This window comes from Mustela lutreola, chromosome 9, assembly GCF_030435805.1.
Source record: "Mustela lutreola isolate mMusLut2 chromosome 9, mMusLut2.pri, whole genome shotgun sequence".
Lineage (NCBI taxonomy): Eukaryota > Metazoa > Chordata > Mammalia > Carnivora > Mustelidae > Mustela > Mustela lutreola.
In genome coordinates, this window is record NC_081298.1 from 19157180 (window position 1) to 19175802 (window position 18623).

Here is an 18623-nt window from a genome sequence, read left to right on the forward strand (position 1 = left end):
GAGGGCAAGGACTTTGTTGATGTTATGCACCGCTAGGTGCCTGGCCCGTAGAAAATGCATAATTTCTTCTTCTCAAGAAAATAAAATAAGGATAGGCCTTAAAAGGACAGTAACTTTTACCTGATTACCTGGAGTAGCAGCCACATGGCATCCTGGGTGATTTCTTCAAAATGTCATAGAGTAGTGTCACGCTCTTATTTGGATCTTGTGATGATTTTTTTAAAAAAAGATTTTATTTATTTATTTAACAGAGAGAGGGGGATCACAAATAGGCAGAAAGCAGGCAGAGAGAGAGAGGGGGAAGCAGGCTCCCTGCTGAGCAGAGAGCCCAATGCAGGGCTTGATCCCAGGACCCTGAGATCATGACCTGAGCCAAAGGCAGAGGCTTTAACCCACTGAGTCACCCAGGTGCCCCTCTTGTGATGATTTTTATAAGCTCCTCAGCATGGCCCTCAAGTCCCTATATGAGTGGGTACCGATGACCACTCTGTCTTCAATCTCTACCACTGTCCCCTTACTATGTTTTAGCCACGCTGTTCTGCTTTCTGTTCCTCAAACACCAATTTCATTCCTGCCTCTGGGCTTCTCCATTTACTCATTCCTCCATCGGATCTCAGCAGGCCTGGCCCCTCCAGCTGGCACGTTACCTTCACGGTTGACTCTGATCCACCCTCTGCTACCCTAAGCACTTTCTACACATGGACTAGTCTCATGGTCTTTCCAGAATTTATTATTATCAAAAATAATCTTGCTCATGTATCCTCTCTCTTTCCAACTTTCATATCTTTTACCATTGGGCCATCAGCTTCCTGAAGGAAGAGTCTTCTTAAGTCGTACTCTCTGTATAGATATGGGGCCTAAAACAGCAACTGGTACATAATAGATGCTCAATAAATATTTACTGAGCAAGTGGACCACCATATCAATGCATTTGTTTATTATTCTAATTCTGAGGTCTGGATGGACTTGTTCTTGCTGTCTTTCTCAACCTTTATGATTCAAGGAGCTTCTTTAAAACCAGTTATGTAGGGAAAAACACGAAGCAAACTTCTTGCCACAGCTTGGTCTGTCTTCCACAACCTTTATGGTCACAGGGAGAAGTGACTTCTGACCTTGGAAAGAACACCAATCAAGTCAGGACTGAACCTTCATCTCAGGATCCCAATTGCAAAGTGTCGTTCCAACCAACCCCCATCACAGTGCCTGGCACAGGGTAGGGACTCACTAAATGCTGGCTATATTTCAGTGGCTATTGTCATTGTCATTGTCATGCTGTGCTAGCAAGTAATGTCTTCCCCAGGCTCTTACTCCAGGTGGGAGGGGGAGGCTTGTCTCAGTAAGTAACACTCAGCAAAGATGCTTGGCAAAGATGAAGAGAAGTCTGGAAGGTAGACACTGAAGACCAAAGTGTGCAGTTTGGGGACTCCATTGAAGCAGCATCAAAATGGCAGGATCTACCTTTAGAGGGATGAGAGGTCATGCATAAGCTTATTTATTTATTTATTTATTTTTTATTTTATTTTATTTTATTTTTTTAATTTTTTATTTTTTTATAAACATATATTTTTATCCCCAGGGGTACAGGTCTGTGAATCACCAGGTTTACACACTTCACAGCACTCACCAAAGCACATACCCTCCCCAATGTCCATAATCCCACCTCCTTCTTCCAACCCCCCTCCCCCCAGCAACCCTCAGTTTGTTTTGTGATATTAAGAGTCACTTATGGTTTGTCTCCCTCCCAATTCCATCTTGTTTCATTGATTCTTCTTCTACCCACTTAAGCCTCCATGTTGCATCACCACTTCCTCATATCAGGGAGATCATATGATAGTTGTCTTTCTCTGCTTGACTTATTTCGCTAAGCATGATACGCTCTAGTTCCATCCATGTTGTCGCAAATGGCAAGATTTCATTTCTTTTGATGGCTGCATAGTATTCCATTGTGTATATATACCACATCTTCTTGATCCATTCATCTGTTGATGGACATCTAGGTTCTTTCCATAGTTTGGCTATTGTGGACATTACAACGCCAAAGGCAAGGGAAACAAGGGCAAAAATGAACTATTGGGATTTCATCAAGATCAAAAGCTTTTGCACAGCAAAGGAAATAGTTAACAAAATCAAAAGACAACTGACAGAATGGGAGAAGATATTTGCAAATGACATATCAGATAAAGGACTAGTGTCCAGAATCTATAAAGAACTTAGCAAACTCAACACCCAAAGAACAAATAATCCAATCAAGAAATGGGCAGAGGACATGAACAGACATTTCTGCAAAGAAGACTTCCAGATGGCCAACAGACACATGGAAAAGTGCTCCATATCACTGGCATCAGGGAAATACAAATCAAAACCACAATGAGATATCACCTCACACCAGTCAGAATGGCTAAAATCAACAAGTCAGGAAATGACAGATGCTGGCGAGGATGTGGAGAAAGGGGAACCCTCCTACACTGTTGGTGGGAATGCAAGCTGGTGCAGCCACTCTGGAAAACATGCATAAGCTTTTTAAACACATTCTTTATTTTTCTTTCTAAATGTCTTTAAGTTTGCTCTCCACTTCCTGGAAATCATTTATTATTGGTTGCTTTGCACCGATTACTTCAGAAGACTCAACTGCGTGCATCTCACTGGTCTCATCGCCGCAGAGGCACCTGTCACGTTTCAAAACCATACAGAGTTCCGGTGAAACCCAGGCTCCCTAGTGGACATCAGGCTGCATCCCAGAGAACTTCTCAGAGTAGACACAGGGCCAGCAACTCTTGGCCAGCATCCTGTGCAAATACACCACTTCTGCATTGTAAGAGGCCCTCCCCTGTGCTCACGCCACACGAGCAAACATGAAGCGAGTCTCCACTGTCCGCTACTACCACGCTTGGCTCTGTTTCTGTTGTTAGAGTCCATTTACGTTCTGGCACCCATCCTATGGTACAGCTGTTGTTAATCTTATTATATTGGGGATAAATTCAATTAAAATACATTATGTACTGGGGTTCATGCTCTGCACCAGGAATCGTGGGAAACCTGCACCCATGTTGGAACTAAAATACAATACTTCAACACAAGTCCTTGGGGACCTGCTGTAAGTCAGACATTCTTCTAGGTGTGGGGATAAATAGGTGTGGATAAATTACCTGCCTTTCAACACAACCTTACATACATACACAGGGTGCAGAACAAATGTGTACTTGTTGATGTACATGGAGGAAAGTACACAATCAGTAGATTCAATAAATTCCAAAGTAATGACATCCCAGTCACCACAATTCAATCAAATTCAATCAAGAAACATAACATCATCAGAAAGAGATGAATGGATAAAGAAGATATATAAAGTGGTACACACACGCACACACATACACACACACACACATACACAATGGAATATTATGCAGCCATCAACCCCCCCCCCCAAATCCTGCCATTTGCAATGATGTGGATGGAACTAGAGGGTATTATGCTGAGCGAAGTAAGTCAATCAGAGAAAGACCATTATCATATGAACTCTCTTTTATGAGGAATTTGAGAAACAAGACAGAGGATCATAGGGGAAGGGAGGGTAAAAATGAAGATGAAACCAGAGAGAGAGACAAACCACAAGAGACTCTTAATCTCAGGAAACAAACTGAGGGTTGCTGGGATGGAGGGGTAGGGAGAGGGTGGTTGGGTTATGGACATTGGGGAGGGTATGTGCTATGGTGAGTGCTGTGTAGTGTGTAAGATGATTCACAGACCTGTACCCCTGAAGCAAATAATACATGGTGTGTTAATAAAAATAAAAATAATAAATTAATAAAAATAAATGTTTAAAAATTGAAAAAAAAATTACCTGCCTTTTACAAGTCTTGGTTCAGAAAGAATCACAGTCTTGTGAAAGAGGGAATAGGCCACGGATAAGACGTCTGTAAGATAGTGATTTCGTGACTGCACTGACATTTCTTTTTCAAGTATGTTCATTAATCCAAACTTGGATTTATGTTAGTTTAAACAAGCTTCTCCCCAAATTGTTTTCTTTTTAAATGCTAACCTAGCTGGGGCATCTGAAATTCCCGTGGAGGATCTCATGTCTTTAAGGCACACCTTGCGCAGCTCCTGGCTCTCCATCCACACTTAATAAATATCTGTTTATTTCTCGTGTGTTCTGGACAGAGGTCCGATGCTGACCTACCCATGCCCTGCGGAACTCAGGCCCTCTCTGGGCCTCTCAGGACCATGTTGTGGCTTTGGTTGACCCACGGCAAGGAGAGGGGAGCATTGGGGTGGGGCAGTGCCAAATTCTAACCAAGAGCCTCTGAAATCAGAGAGTCATGGAATTTTACTTTAGTAGCTTTTCCCTCTTATTGAATTTGATGCCTTCCAGCTTGATATTTTCCAAAAACAGCAAACCTGCCCCAATTTCAAGGAAGTGCTTATATAGTCTCTTCCCTCACTAATGACTTTCTCAGATGGATGAAGCCATGTTCTGTGGGCCTAAAAGGTAAAGAAAATGAAACAATGAATGGGACCTTTACCTTGTTCCTTGTACTTTTGAATGTTTTGATTTCTACCTTGGCAGCCATTGGGGAAATCCTATCCTTGGATGAGAGACCATGTGCACGGTGAACTTGGAGGAGGAAAATCTTTCAACTGAAGTGAAGGTAAGTAAAATCTTAGCAATTTGTTTCTTTGCTTTTCTCCCAGGGGAAGGAGTTTGTGGGGACAAGCTCCATGGTGGATAATGGAGACAGTGTTAATTCAGCCCCTGACTTCTACTCATTCCTCAGAAGATGAAATCATAAAAACCAACTCCAGTAACCTGGGAAACAGTAGCAATTCAGACTGTCCCAAAGGCCTCCACATTTTGGATTTGGGGAAAAAAATATTTTAATGAAAAAAATGAAATTAATCAAGAATTACATACAATGTTTACAAATAATTCTCTAATGATTTATTAGGTGAAATTTGTTAACATTCGATGTCACTGATTCAAATTCTAGCTGAATTTTCTCACGCAGTAAAAAGTCATTTTTGACTCTCACACCCTCTCCCCACACCCCACCCTCTGCCTAGTAACTCCACAGTTTTGCTCAGACCAGGCTTTGTCAACCTCAGCACCAGTGACATTTGGGGTTGGATAATTCTTTGTTGTGAGGGGTCATCCTGGGCATTGCAGGATGTTTAGCAACACCCCTGGTCTTTACCCCCGAGATGTCAGAGGACACTTCCCTCACCCTAGTTGTGACAACCAAAAATACCTCCAGGCATTGTCAAATGTCCTGTGGTGGGTTAAAATCACCTCAGATCGAGAACCATTGAGCATCTGATTTGACATATTCAGAATATTCGAATCATTAAAAATAATGTTCAAGTCATAGCAGTTTTTCCCATTCCTTTGAGAGACATAGAATAAAACCATTATTTCATTTACTATAAAACTTGTAACATGTTGACACACTGCCCATATTAAAATCTACTTCATTGTAATCTTTACAAAGTGTCTCCTAAATAAATTCATTATTTACTGTTGGGGGAGCCCATTTGAAGGAAGCAGTTGCTAATTGAAGGAGCAGTGAGGCATTGTTCAAAAGAAAACCACACGCCCAAGATGGAGTCTGTTATGTTAAGTCTCCACGTCAGCAAACTAAGACTTAGTACCTAACCTAACCACAGTTTCAACCCCCCCTCCAAAATGTGACTTTTAACCAGCCAACCTGGAGTTTCCTGGTCAACACTAGAAGGTACTCCACTGATAGACCTTTTCCCATCCCACTTAGGAGGGCAACCTTTCCTAAAACAATGCCTTCTTTGGTAATAATTTCCTTCTTTCCATTCTCTCTCTGCCTTTAAAAAACTTTTCTTTCCTGCAGCACCATGGAGCTCAAACTTTCTGTTTGCTAGAGGGATGCTGCCTGACTCATGACTAGTTGAATAAAGCCCATTTGAGCTTTAAATGTACTCATATGAGTTCTGCTTTTTACACATATCAACAATGAACAATTGCTTTGGACAGATCACTGTTTTTCTGTGCTATGGACCCATTGGTGATTAGAAACTGTGTATAGAGATCTGAAAAGTAGAGCCTACCTCTTGCCAAAGATGATGTTGTGGATTTGGTCCTGTCCCAGACCTCTCTGTCCCTTGAGTCCATGGACGGCCTAATAGGGAGCTAGTACAGGCATGGCTCCTCTAGTGCCGGGCACTGTGCTAAGAGTCTTCTGAGCATCCTCCCATGGCATCCTTCTTACAGCCCTATTAGGTAGCTGCTACTAATCCTACTTTGCAAGGATGGATCTATGTCTCAAAAGTTGACACAACTTGCTGAAGGTCATTTAGGCAGTAAGAGGGTAAGCAGAGATTCAAATCCAGGTCTGACTCTTACCCCTCTTAATTAGCACACTTCACAACACACATTTGCAAGACACATTAGCTGCCTTTCAACGCTGGTGCACAACCTCTGTTCTACTGTACATGTTTCTCGCATATGCTATAAACTCCACCAGCACGCTCTTACCACGTAGCAATGCGTCAAATCCTGAGAAGAATGATCTTCTGAGTATCAGGGGGTAGTGTTGCTTTGCTCAGTTCAGGAATGAAAGTGTTAGCTGGTCATACAATGGAGCTTTTGCTGTCAGAGCAAACAATGACATCTCTCAATCACATGAAGAGCAGGACCAAAAAAAAAAAAAAAAAAAGAGGTCTTTTTACTGTGAGTTGAGTCTTAAAGATGTCTTGATTTGTATCACAGGGATGTTGGGGTTTATGCCTTGGGGCTGAGCTGCCATGTTGGGATTGGGACCATTTACAACAGTGTGGGGGCAGAGCTGGGGATCTTGCATCCTTAATCACTGGGACAGAGGTAGAGAGTGAGGGGCCAAGGGAAGAAAGTGCTAGGAGATGGAGGAGTGAACGAGTCTTAGGTGGATGGAGACCTGAGGGGCAGAACTGCAGACCGTACCTCTTGGATGGGGTCCAGCTCGGGGTCTAGCAATCTACAGGGCCATGCTGTGGGGTCTGGCCTGGTCTTTATCAGATTAACCCCCCAGCTTCCTCATTAGGGTTGTGTGGTTCCATCATTTATTAAGTCTGAGGATGAGCAGGGCAGGTGGTCAGAGGTCTGCAAAAGGGAACTGGGTAGAGGAAGTGGGAAGCTGCTTCTGTCTTTGCTGGCAAAGTATTACTCTTCCTTCATCCCAGTGAATACGAATAAGAAAAAAAAAAAAAAAAAGAAAAGGAAAAAAAAAAGAGAAACTTCTGGATCCTTCCAGTGTCTGCAGACTCTGTTGCATTGGAACGGTGTGAGTAGGGAAATATCCCACCCATTCAAATGTGGGAGTGGTTAAGGCAGCTGAGAGAGTTCAGGAGTCTCCCCTGCCTCCCCTTGAAGCAGGACTAGGAGCTCCCCATTTTCTCTGTCTTATTAAATGGAGTCATAATTGTAGGACCTCCTTCTAAGCTCCTTTCTCCTTCGCCCTCTAACAAACTGAATTTGGCACGCTTCCCTTCCCCTTTAACCCTCACAAACTAAAAATAATATCCTCTTGGAACCAGCTAAAAAGTGTCAGTTGGAGGAGTTTAATTAGCAGGAGTGGGCAGAAGACAGCTCTGGCCTTCCCGGTTTGCTGCCTTCTCTCCAGGGAGCTGGAGCCAAGCACAGTGGGAAAATCCAGGATCCTGTGCACACCAGACATGGGCTTTCTAACTTGCAGGGCGAGTCTGCCTGGCAACCGAGCTGTGTTTCATCTCTGCAATACCGAGCAGGGACCCTGAGGAGGGGAGGGAGGGCATGTCTACATATGAGAGGGTAGGATGTGAAAGCCTGAACTGCTGGACTAGATTTTGGGGGTTTGCATCCTGCCTCCCTTTTACTGGATCTGCGACTTTGGATGAACTACCAGACTTCTCAATGCCTTGGCTTCCATGTCTGTGAAATGGGGATAATCGTAGCACTCATTTTATGTCTGTCATGAGAATAGGTAAGTAAGTAGGGAACTTAGCTTCCTGCGTGGCACAGGGTGAATGAATTGCAGCGTTTCTGTTCATATTATTATTTGCTTGTTGTTTTGACTTGGGTGAAATAAGACTGCCCCTAGCCGACAAAATGTCAGCTTCTTCATCTTTTTTACTGATACCACATAGGTTCAAACAGCCACTCAAGAGAAGTTTAAATCAAATATATGGAAATGAATGTAGAAAGCATGAGTTTACCTCACATGCATATATGTCTTGCTTATTTATTTTGTAATGGAATTCAGTCTATCTACAGAAATTTGAATTATGGGATCTGGAAAGTTCTTTGAGGTCAGGCTCCTTCTCAAGCACCCCCCCCACACACACACACACAGCAGTAGTGTTAGCAGGAGGGACTGGGTCATCATGAGATAATGATGATGACAACACTGAGACCTTGTAGGATACTTTACGGTTTATATGTGGTTTGTTTTGTTTTCCTTTTTTTTTTAGATCAACAATGTCGCTGTCCTAATTCTTGGGTACCTCCTCATCCTCCTCCTGAGATAGATTAGGGCCCCCTTGGCTGTGGGAAGGAGACTCAATGGTCTGTGGTAATTGGCAGAGGTGGGGTCAGGGACCTGGGGGGTGGTGGTCACAGGGATAGACTGTGTGTAAGGTTGGATTCCAGAGCACCACAGGGAACCATCCCAATCACCATGGTCATTGAAGGGCAATGAACACGATTCCAGTCTAGCTTTGGTGTTCAAAGGGCTCAACTGAATCATGAGTGGCATAGTTGAGCAGAGTCTAGGTTTGTAGCCCACTGGTGCTGGTATCCAGTCCAGGGAAGCCTGTCTAGATCGAAGTGAGAAGAAAGACAGCATCTGAGTGTGGAATGAAACTTCTCTCAGAGATGCTTCTAGGAAGCAGATTAGCAGGCAGAGTCCCCACCAAAGACAATGAGCTCAAGGTGAGGTCCAATCTCAGCGGATCGCGGATGGGGACATAGTTCCTGGGAGCCAATGGGTGGCGCCATATGGGGTAATCTGCACTCTCAGGGAAATGGGGGCATCTGGAGCCCCACTGGAGACATGTCAGCCCAGGTTTGAGTAGTAACAGCAACTCAGATTCACCTGCAGGTGGAGAATTGCCTCACCTGGTATTTATGGAACTGCAGTCTCGACCATATCACCACATCCTCCCAAAGCAGATATAGTAGCCATTACCTCCATTGTACATACCTAGAAAAAATGATCTATGTACATAGAACTAGTAAAGTAAACTGGGGTTTGAAGCTCTAACTCTAAACTTCTGTGTTTTGTTTTGTTTTGTTTTTTTCTTCCCTAGAACATCACGGGACCCATGACATTGGTTTCATTCATTCTTCTGGAAAACACGGTTTTTAGCAAGTCTAGCCTTAATAAAACCGAGACCTCTTTTTGTACAACTGTTTTGTTATTTTTCTTTTCCTGGAGCTTAATGATGAATTGTCCACTTTGATGAGCCAGATCTTCATATTTTTCTCTCCCTTTTATTCCCCTTAACTTTTCTCCTTCCCCAACCCCCCAAAACCTCATGGCTTAAAACAGCACCATTTCTTATTACTCTTGAATATAAGGACTAGCTGGAGAGTCTGGCTCTGTGGGCCAGGCTTGGGTGACGTCAGCTAGGCCTTGCCCTTGTGCCTGAGGTTAGCTGGCAGGTTGGCAGGGGGGCTGGCTGCTCTAGGATGACCTTGCCTGGCTGCTCTAGGATGACTTGGGGCTTTGACCGTGGTCTCTCATCCCCCACAGAGCTAGCCTTGACTTGTCCACATGGCGGCCACAGAGGTCTAAAAGAGGAAGCAGTGGTCCACAGGACTTTCAGAAGCAGAACCAGCACATTATTTCTTCTGCTTCATTCTACTGAACAAAGGAAATCCCAAAGCCACCCTGGGTTCAAGGGTTTTGGAATAAGAATCTGCCTCTTTATGGGAAGAATGCCAAAATCGTATTGTAAGGGGCATGGATACATGGAAGAGAATAATTGAAGCCTTTTTTTTTTTTTCCAAATCATCTACTATCCCTTCCCTGTTCTTGCTCTTCTCTCTTCTTCTCTTTACTCTCTTCTACCACCCCTTCCCTTTTCTCTCTTCCTTTTTTTCTCTCTGAATAATAAATTTTTAAGTAAATTATTATTATTTATTATTATAATTAATTATCTTACTCTAGTAAAAGTACTGAGTTAGACACTGAGGAATCAATGCTAGAGAAGAAAATGCACGGTTCTTGCCCTCTTGCAGTTTACCTTCTAGTGGGCAAGAGAAAAATTAATAAAGCAAATCCACATGAATTTGAAGATATGCCTAGCAATGCCAAGGAAAGGTAGAGAGTGCTAGAAGAGATTGAATACGGGAGCCTGACCTCATCTTGGGAGGTGGAGAGCTCAGGGGAGGATTTCCCTTGAGAAATCATGATTCAGGTGAAACCTAGAAGACCAGGAGACAGCTAAGGAAAGCTCGGGACAGGGAGTTCTAGGCAAGGGAAGAGAAAGAGTGAACACCCATGGTCAAGCTCTACAGGAAGAAAGGCCAGTGTGGCTAAGGTACAGAGAAGAAGGGAGAATAGGATCCTCAATGTTGCTGAAGAGGTAGCTATGGACAGACCTTGTAGGCCACCATGAAAAATTTGCTCATTGTGCTAAAAGCTATAGGAAATCATGGAATGGTTTTGCATAGGGTGGGTGGATGGGAAGGGGCAATGTGACTTTATAAAGCTGGAATAGAAAACTATAGATAGAGAACAGATCTGAGACTCAACAGTTGCTGTACAAGGAAGATGCATTTGGTGAAATGTGCTGGAGCATGGACAATAGGTTGGAACTTGCATTTGACAGGAACATGAATTTACAGCTAAGAAATAGCGCCCTGGACATCTTTGCCAACCCTACATCATCATTTTGTACTAAAAATACTTGCTGCATTTGTGTTGCTAATATTTTATTTAAAAATTTGGAGTCTGTGGTTAAGAACAGAGGATTTGAAACTAGACTGTCTGGACTTACTTTGGGGACTGTGCACATTCTGTCTGTAGGACCTTGGAGGTTGGTCACCATTTCTCTGCTAAAGTTTCCTTATCTGTAACCTGGGGGCAATCATATTCCTGATGTCACAGACTTGTTAAGGTGAGAATTTTTACATGTCAGTGACTTTTCAAAGGCTGATTAATAACTTTAACTTATGGGGCGCCTGGGTGGCTCAGTGGTTTAGGCCGCTGCCTTCGGCTCAGGTCATGATCTCGGGGTCCTGGGATCGGGTCCCGCATTGGGCTCTCTGCTCAGCAGGGAGCCTGCTTCCCTCTCTCTCTCTCTGCCTGCCTCTCCATCTACTTGTGATTTCTCTCTGTCAAGTGAATAAATAAAATCTTAAAAAAAAACAAAAACAAAAAAAAACCTTTAACTTATGCTTGTCATTAATATTTTTATTACGACTCTTATGTTTCCCTTGTCTTTTTTTTTAATTTTGAAGTTATCTGTATTGTAAAAGGATTTTAGAAAGTGTTCCCTCATTTTTTTTTTTAGAAAAAAAAAGTTTCTATGATTGAAACAGTTTCTGTAATATATGAGTGAGCTATTCTCTTTTTAAATTCTTTTTATCTCTTTTTTAAAAAAATTAGTTCCAGTATAGTTAACACACAGTGTTATCTTAGTTTCAGGTGTACAGTATAGTTCATTTGACAATTCTAGACATTACTCAGTGCTCATAACAGTAAGTGTACTCTTAATTGCCTTCTCTGTTATCACCCATCCGCCACCCCCATCTCCTCTCTGGTAACCATTCATTTGTCCTCTATAGATAAGAGTCTGTTTTTTACTTTGTACCTTTTTTTCTTTGTTTGTTTGGATTAGCAAGTCTTTAAAGAATAGTCATCTCTAAAACCAACTGAAATTCATATTTCTTCTCATTATATTTAAAAAGAAGTTGTCTATTTCATATTATTTTTCAAGATCGTTGGAGTAAGATTGTTCACGATGTTCTGCATGTATTTATGTCTCTTTATGTTTTTAACATGTTCACTTGTGCCTTAATATTTTTGTGCTTCATTAGTCCTGACAGACCTGTGCCTACTTTACTGATCATTCAGAAAATTTGTCTTTAATTCCGTTGATCTTGTTCTGTTTTTTATTTCATTAACTCCTCTGATCTTTTCTCATTCTCACTTCTAATTTCTTTTGTTTTAATACACTCTCTTCTAATTTATTGAACATTTAGCCCATTGAGTTCCCATCTTCCTTTCTTTCTTCTCTTTGTGTTCAAAGCTCCCCATTTTCCTCTAACATCCACTCCAGTTACTTCTCACAGGTCTCCTTGGTGCTCCTACATTTTCATTCAAGGCCGTCTCTTTCACCATTTCCATTTTTATCTCTTCTTTGACTCTTTCAATTAGACTTTTTAAAAAATGTACAGAGATGGATTGTTTTAGTTGTTATTTGATCATCTATTTGTCTTTTAATTATATTATTATCAGATAACGTAAATTTATGGTACTGATAATTTTGGTGTTTTTTTGTAAAATACATATTTATATTTATATTTGTAAATGTCCTCTGTGTTTTTGGAAATGATTTCTATTCTCCATCTTCCACCTTATCAGTTCTCTCTTCAGTTCTAACCACCTACTTAATTCATTTATTCATTTTTTAAAAACCTCTAATGGAGAGTTTCTTATTATTTCCAGCAATTTTAGTTGGTTCTCTCTCAAATTCACCTGTCTTTTAAATAGGTTTCTGTTATTTTAAAACTATATGTAGTACTTTTATTCATTTTTTATATTTAAATAATTCCACACAAAAAAATAAATATTTCCACATTATTATTTCTAGTTCTTGGGTTGCTAAGTTTTATTTTTGTTAGTTCATCAAGACTTTTTAATCTCATATTTTTCATATTGTTTGTTGTTTTTGACATTGAGTTCATCTTCAGATTAGGTTAACTATTCCATGCAAGTTATGCATGTCTTGCCTTGTGAAACTGTTGCTAACATATAATTTTAAGATTGTTTATGATGAGGGTGCCCAGTAGAAACCTCAGGGATTTTAATGACCTGGAGTTAGTTTTCAGGTCAATTTCTGGGTTTACTGTTTACTGCATCATTCATCCACTTTAGAATTGGACCGCATATTTATTCCTGGTATGAGCCTGGGCTTTTCTTTTTTTCTTTTTCTTTTTCTTTTCTTTTTTTTGCCAGCAACTTTTCTTTCTCTTGAACCAAAGCCCTAGAGATAAGACTGACTGTGTTCTGGCCTGATAGACAGAGCTTTCATAATCCATGAGGACAAGGTGAGACTTGAATTCCAGCTGCCCCACTTTGTATTGTCTTTGGATGGGCATTAAAAGCCTCAGCATCCAGCTCCTGAGGTCTATGCCTTTTCTAATACCTGAGTGCTATCACTGACTCACCTTCAGATTATTGCTCTGACATTGATTTCCTTTTTCATTTCTTGCACGTGGAGATCTCTCTTATTTTGATTTAATTTTTACCACTTTATCCAGAATTCTTATGGGCTTGCACTATGAGGTGGGACAAAGTGCATCAGTTCTGCTGTCATGTTGCAAAAAGTCCACTTCAGATATTTCCATGGTAATATTTAGTGCATGAAAACAAATGAATGTTGTCACCAGAGTTCTAAAATAACTAATGCATGACCATTGCATTGGACCCAGTTTGTACTGACTTTCCAAGACTAGTTTGTCAAAATTTTAAGAATATGACCAGCAAGTTGTTAAACAGACATTATTTTAAACTATATTACAGGGGCACCTGACTGGCTTAGTCTGTTAGGCATCTGCCTTTGGCTCAGGTCATGATCCCAGGATCTTGGGATCCAGCCCCACATAGGGCTCCCTGTTCAGTGGGGAGACTGCTTCTCCCTCTCTCTCTGCAGCTCTCCCTGCTTGTGCTCTCACTCTCTTTCTTTCTTTGTCAAGTAAATAAATAAAATCTTAAAAAAATAAAAATAAAAAATAAATTAAATTACACAAAATTATAAATAATGTTTTAATATTTTAATTTTTAAATAAATAAATTTTTAAACAAATAGAATATTCAAGACATGACTTCCCAATTATTTTACTATTATCTGTGATGTTTAGATTATTTATGTCTTTTGTTTCTATAAAGTGCGGATATTACATAATGTAATATAATGGTATGCTTCTGAGTATCTCTCTCCAAATTTACATTCAGTGACATCATGTTGGTTGCTCCATGTGGGATTATTCACGCCAGGAAAGGCAGCAAGTGCTAAAATCAGGGGTTTTTGTTATTGTTATTGTTCTTTTCCAGAGGCAGTTAAATATTTACTAATGACTTTCTAGACTCAGAAATATCACAACAATCTACAAAAGCAACCTGCATACATTCTCAAATATGAAAGAAGTGAGGGAGTAGAACACCCATCAGTGACCCTTGGGGGAAAAAAAGTCAATGATAAAATCAAGGCAATGATGGAAATATAAACTGAATTAAAAACAAAATGAACTGAACTATGAATGAAAGTAAAAAACAGGAGAGCTACAAATGAAATAAAGGATGATGAGTACAAAATAAATGTAAGCTTAGAACTAAAGCAAAAACAATTTTAATACTTAGGGTTATGGCACATAATTTAATGTCATAAACATTGGCATCATTTAAAGAATGTTCAATATAACAAACATAGGAGGTGGAGAAGTGAGATGGCAGAAGAATTTCCTTATTGTTTCATTTCATCTTTTAGAGCAAAAAATGATTTGGTAGTATTCAATGAAAATATCATTTAAGGGGTGCCAGAGTGGCTCAGATGGTTAAGCATCTGAGTCTTGATTTCAGATCAGGTCATGTTCTCAGGCTCATGAGATCAAGCCCCATGTCAGGCTCTGTGCTCAATGCTGAGTCAGCTTGTCTCCCTCCCTCCTGTCCTGCCCTCACACTCTCTTTCTCTCTCTCTCTCAAATAAATAAATAAAATTTTCTTTAAAAAAGAAAAGTACTGCCTCACCAAAAAGTTTATAACGGTAACATATTAAATGTTCTCCACCTAAGACTGAGATAATGACAATGATGACTGTTTTCCTACTTTTGTTTAACATCAGTAATGTAGCTCTTATCCTATGTGGCAACATGAGATAGAGATTGAAAAGAAGAATTAAAAGTGCCATTATTTCTAGACAACGTGAATATCTGTGCATAGTTGCTCTGGTTAATTTCTAGGTTTCTTCTGTGGACAGAACTATGATACACTAACATTTTATATGTATTTTATAAAATTAACATTTCATTATTTAACTTTTTAAGTTAAAATGATTCACAGGTTCATATTGTTAATCACAATTCACATGCAGGATTACGATTTGTTTGACTTCTCTAGGTAACTTCTGTAGTTCATTTGTTCCACATCAATGATTCTAGTTCTCAAGGAGAAAGGGATACTAACAGTTGAACATCCAATAATTACTCATCTACTTTATCCCATATGGTATTCACAACAGTCTCAGAATATCCATTATCCTGAAATCAGGGTTTATCCCTAAAATCAGGGCTTTTTGTTATTGTTCTTTTCCAGAGGCAGTTAAATATTTACTAATGACTTTCTAGACTCAGAAATATCTCAACAATCTATACCTATAACACTCTTTAACAATCTTTACCTATAATCACTGCAAACCACTAAAAAGTTTATCAAGGCCTCCTCAGTTCTTTCTTCTTTTTTGAAAATAGTGGTATTTTGTCCACATGGTCAGTATTTATAACCATTATATATTATTCCCTTTTTAACTCTTCCAAAATTTTAGTTTGTAAAATGCAACTATTATTGCTCAACATCAATTGTTATGTCAACATCTTTATAAAAATTTCATATATTTGAAGTTTGTTTTTGAGGTTGTTCTTGGAAAGCGTGCTTGGGTTCTTAAATGTGATAGCCGCTTGTCCCCAGCTTTTACATGTAGAGTAGTCTGGATGGGTATAATATCCTTAGCTTATTCTTTTTTCCTCTAGTATCTTAAATATGGGTTAGTCCATGCTTTTTTTTCTGGCATAAAGCATTGTTGTTGATAAGTCTAATAATATTTTTGTAATAAGACTTTTATATTTTTGCTTAGATGCTGAAAAGATTGTTTATTTTTCTTTTAAGTCCAGCAATTTTACTAGAATATGTTTCAGTGTTGACTTTTCCGAGTCAGTTTTCTCAGGTGTGTGTTGTGCCTTTTCAGTATGTAGTTTTAATTTTATACTGTATATTTTATTGTAAAATATTTTATATGTTTTAATTTTCTCAATTATTTTTCTTATTCTTCTTTTGTTCCATTACTTTGGTTTTCCTTTTTAGGGACTGCTATTATATATTTGTTGTGTCTTCTTTGCTTATATCCAGTCTGTTACTTTTTCTTAGATCATTTTATGTCTTCTTAATTTTTTTGTTAAAAAAAATCTGTCTTCTTACTTTATATTCCTCTTAAACATTTATCTGTTATATTTATTTGCAATTATATGCCCTCTGTTTTTGTCTTCAATTTGGGAATGATTTTTTCTTGTATTTATACTTCTTTTGAGTTCTTTCCCACCTCATTTCTGATCTTTTTTTTCTTTCTAATTGTGATATATTTTTGCTCCTTCATTTTTTATGTTATGCTCTTAATATCTTTGAGCTCATTGAGGAATACTTTGTCTTTTTGGTGGGCATATCTTTTTTGTGTCCTCTGCGTGTACTTGTTGTCTTTAGGGAGTTACTTTCTTATGCTTTTGAAATCCTTGCACATTTTTATGTGAAAGTAGTTTTCTTGAGCTTTTAGAAGCAGTCATCATTCATGGTAGTTTTTCTAATTTCACAAAGCTCTATTTCTGTTGTTACAAGATACACCAGCTTGATCTCTAAAATCTATCCCTTGGCTCTGTTCTTCTCTACTTTTATCTGAAACTTGCATTTTCCTTATCTTAATTGTCTCTGTTCTGCTTGATGAGAATTGCATGCCAGAAATTCTGTGGGCATTGTTGTCAAGGGGAGCTTGGCTAGTGTTTTTATTTCATAATGTCCAGAATTCTTTAGGCCTTACTTGCTGACATTGCCTTTGTGCTTCTCAGACTCACCCACAATTGGAGTTAGCAAACCCCATGGCTCACTGTACTTTACAGTGAGTTCCTGGTGGCCATTTTTGAGTTCTCCCCTTCTCTTGTTTGTTAACTATTCTCTTTTTTTTTCTCTTTTTCTTCCCACTCTGATGTTGATACCGCTCAACAGTTGTAGCTGCCTGTGTTGTGCCCAATCTATTTTTATTTCATGTTTCATGGTTTTGCCTGGCCATCTGGTTTGGTTATGTATCAGGGGTATGTTTTTGTTATATCACTTCACTGTCTTTATGTGGGATTCAGATAGGTTTAAAAAATTATGCCACTGTCATAATTATGCCACCAACTTTCCAGACTCCACTAGGACATTGATTAATACTTAATTAAGCATTAATTAAGCATTAATTAGGTATTAATATGTAAGTAATTCCAATAATAGCATTTAAATAATAATATTTGAAAATACCAATAAAATTTGAAAAGACATTTTTAAATGTCTTTAGCTTCCTTAGAAAACTTAGAAAGTAATTTTCAACATTCTTTAAGAAATCTCTCTTAACATAGGAGCCACCATCATAATTAATAGTGGAATATCAGAATCACTTTCATACAATCAGGAGCATTAGAGCTATTTCTGTTGTCGATATAATTAGTAGTAATATTAGCAGATATATTAATTTCACTTTTCATGAACACAAGAGTTGATTCTAAGATTACAAGATTAATTACAAGTTAAATCCCAGAACCCACCTTAGAAGTGGGCAAGTGAAATCAGTCTATTTCTTGATCTCATCTTGTTTGTCTCATGCTAAACAAGTCAGAGAAGTCAGGTGGAGGTGTGCCATAATAATTATAGCTATTAAAGGCTGAAAAATGGCAGGCCTTAGGCTCTCAGCTTTATTCCACAAATTTAATAAAAAAATATTAACTTGTGCCTGATTTTGAGCCCATGTTGATGTCTGTTTTTTTCCTGGTTTCCACAGCTTCAGAAAATAGAGACATTTGTTAAGAGTAGTTGTTTATTTTTATTTCAGGAAATAAAAATAAATAAAAAGAACATGAGGCTTTAAAGTACATTTGCAGAGTTGTGTTAGGTACTAAAATTATTCCAAATGCAACTTAAGGAAAGACTCATTAAGAGCTTAAAATATAAAACTTTTAATAATTCTAACAAGTGACAAAAAATGTCAGTTCAATATGAGAATCAATGAAGGGAAAACATTTCTTAATTAATATGGGCAAAAATATTTTGGCCAGTTCCTCTTGCTTCCTCTCACTGGCAGGAGGCTGGGAATGTTGCCTGCTGACACACCACTCCAAGTGTGTACTCTGATCTGGTGTCAGAATGCTGGCTTGGAGGTCAGAGAGAGATTTGCCATTTACTGAAGCGTACACCAAGTACTTATTCACACAATTTTTTCCACCCCTCCTTCTTCCTGCCAAAATGCCATATCAGAAATAGTTGAAAGAATGGAAAATGTTCAACCTGGGGAACAGAAAACACAAGAAAAGACTAAGAGGGCATGAGATCCATATTCAGTTAATTGAAAGTCTGTTATGGGGAAAGAAAGTTGTTTGGCCTTATTCCAGAACTAAAAAC